This window comes from Lactuca serriola, chromosome 5, assembly GCF_051521515.1.
Source record: "Lactuca serriola cultivar US96UC23 chromosome 5, Lser_US96UC23_V15, whole genome shotgun sequence".
NCBI classification, from domain to species: Eukaryota; Viridiplantae; Streptophyta; class Magnoliopsida; order Asterales; family Asteraceae; genus Lactuca; species Lactuca serriola.
The window spans coordinates 351,729,448-351,732,680 of NC_136412.1; positions in this window are offsets into that span (position 1 = coordinate 351,729,448).

Genomic DNA, 3,233 nt, shown 5'->3' on the forward strand with positions numbered 1-3,233 from the left:
ATTTGTTTGTTGTTTTTGTTTATTTATCTTAATTTTATAATCTGTGTGTATAAATAATCAAGTGGGTTTGGTGTTAAAAACTTATTGCTAAACAACAAATTTAAGTAATATTTATATTCATATGTTGCACGAAAGATGTTTGTGGAAATGCCTAAAAGATAATCTGATCAAGTCAGATATGGTTGAAGAAGTTCTTGCTATGTCAATTTCATATCTGATCAAGTCGGATACGGTTGAAGAAGTTCTTGCTATTTCAATTTTGTAGTCCTTTTTCTCTTTAGATTGTTAGGTTATTTTAATGCCTCTTAATGTCGATCATTCTTTATATTCAGATCATTGAAACAACGATAGACATCAAAGCAAAACAGGGTATATATGTACCTTACAACATTCTGCTAGAATGGAATATCGAATTCTAATTTTGTCATAATAGAATCTTGAATTCCAAGTCAACTTAAGCAGTGAATTACCAAACACACCACATAATGGAATCCCGTAACCAATTCTATCATAAAAGAATTGGTATCCATTCTTATTATTGGTCTTGATTCTTATAGAATGGCATCCTAAATAATGAAACATTACATTCTTTCAGAATAAATTACATTGCAAGTTTAGGGATGATTGTTGATGTTGGTTTGTAGAAATTGTAGTTATATTCTATTTGAATGTATACCACATTCTATCGGAATTTATTGTTTTTTTCTATTTAATGTACTAAATTTTTAATATTTGAAAGTTGATTATGTTTTCTTTGTGAATTTAGGTTTTGAAGAGGTTGTCATTAATGTGGAAATGAAGAAAACATGGAGAACAATAGTGCATTCTAGCATAATGTATTCTGTCAAAATTTATAAATTGTTTCTTAACAATAATATTCTTTCAGAATGGATTAGTGTTTTTGTTAGATTTTTTATTTTTATTTTTCCTTTTTAAACCATTTTTAGTTTTAATCTTTAAGAATAAATGTAATCCTTAAACCATTATTTGTCATAATTTTTGTAGAATAAATGTAATAATTGTTTTTAGTCTTATTCTTTACGGATGAATGTAAATAGTGATTCTTAAAGAATAAAATTTGTATTCTTTAAAAATGTTATTCTTAATAATATGTTGTATAATTCTTTAAACATGTTTAATATAAAAGGTATCTTGAATGAAACCATATTCTGCAAAAATAAAACCGCAAATATATTTACTAGTTTATTGTTGACTTTTTGTCATTGGACAGAATAAAATCGGTTATTATTAAAAATAATATTAAAACTTAATTAGAATTAATTTAAAAAATTCAAAATTTTAAAAATAAGGGAGTTAATGATCCCTTAAAATCCGAAAATTTCCTTTTTTAAAATAGGTTAATTGACCAAAATACCCTTTTGCTGAAATTTATGTGATTATATGATACATGCTATCCTATTGTAATATCATTGACCCTCAGATCATGATTATTGATTCTATTCATCCGGTGGTCCAAATTTGTGCATTGTCGCACATAATAGTTACTAGAAACAATATAACCTAACCCTATAAAAGAAAGTAGCGAAGTATAATTTGTTTTTTATTAAATCATTGATCAATAAAGGGAAGAAAGTAACAAACTTACAATGGTGAAAAACAACATATGATTAGTCTATTTCTTTTATCATCCATATAAATAAAATCAACCGAAACACATACATATGAAATTATACCAGATAAAATGTTCCTTGTTGAACCAATTTAACCAGGAAAATTTGTAAATTTAGGGGAAAATGACAACATAGAAAACAAATAAGACTTAAATTCAAGTTGTTCTCAACTCCATAGGGAAGAAGGGGCAACATACATGATACAACAAACCACACTTAAAAATGACTAAAATTCTAAGCTTTTCTTAACCAAATAAACAAGGTCCATATATTTTCCCATTACGAGGAACATATTAATAGCCATAGGCACTTCATTTCTAAGTAGTACAAAAAGACCAAAAATTATAAGGCATAACAAAATTTCAATAAAGTGCCATTTTTCCCTTATAATTTTTATTCACTTTATTCACTCGTAAATGCAAACACATACAAAGCAAAACAAATATGATTGGATACACCTATTTTCATTTCCATACTTTTTAAATGCATCAAAGGAGTTGCTGCCTTATGATTGAGATAAAACAGGGGGAGAAGTATTGGTGATTTTAGTGTCATTATGTCATTTTAAGTAACTAAAACTAACATGTGAGCTAAAGAGTTTCATAATTTGTACTCTAATATATGTACGGGGGTTGTGCGGAGTGCATGCATATATAAGATCGAATTAGAAGTCGGTTCGACGACTAGTCGGGGTCCGGGGGCAACGTCCCTGGGTCCGAGGTTTCCAAAGGGGCAGCGTCCCTAGCGGGGTCCAAGGGGCAGAGCCCCTGGTCATCGAATTTTACATATGGGGACATAATGGAAAATTCAATTTCTTGAGGGCGATTATGGTAAAACTAACAAAACTCGTTAGTTTTGACAACCCTAAATCCTCATTAAATTCGGATTATCCTGACTTGCTTCCAAAGCAACTAACGACGGCCCAACCCTAATAAAACCCTAATCTTGTTTAATATATAAATGGCTCTTCCTTCTCAGAAGGGGGTTACGAATTTTAGCTCTCGTTTTCATCAAACTCTCATAGAATCTCTCTAGCAAATTGGCTTACGATTTCTGTGCCTAGAATCGTAATTGTGTCCACTTGGATTATCCTAGGTTGAATTTCTTGCAAGCCAGGTATAGGGTAGAAATATCAGTTTGGAAAGTGTTCTCACGATCCAAGTTGGTATCCAGATCTCCACCACAAACACTAAATTTCTTACAATAAAAACCTGCCTACATGTTTTAGAGATTAGGTCTACATTGGTTTTCTTCATTTATGCTTGTTAGCTGCAATACTGAACAAAAAAACAAATATGAGAAGAAGATGAATTAGAACTTTAACCATGTATCAGTAACAATTTGGGGGAAAACCATATAAATTACAACCAATATGGGTAACCAACAAACCTCATAGATATCGGTCATTCTTAGTGGCATGTTTAACATGCTTATGTTGAAGATCAACGTATGTTCACACCTGTGAAATACATAGGTTGTGAATTCTAACATCAAAAAATGTGTAAAAATATCGATTCAAAAATTTTCATTAACGTATATTTAAAATAGGTAGAAGACTAAAAAATGCATATAAGCATGGTTGTGGTCATCTATTTCCATAAG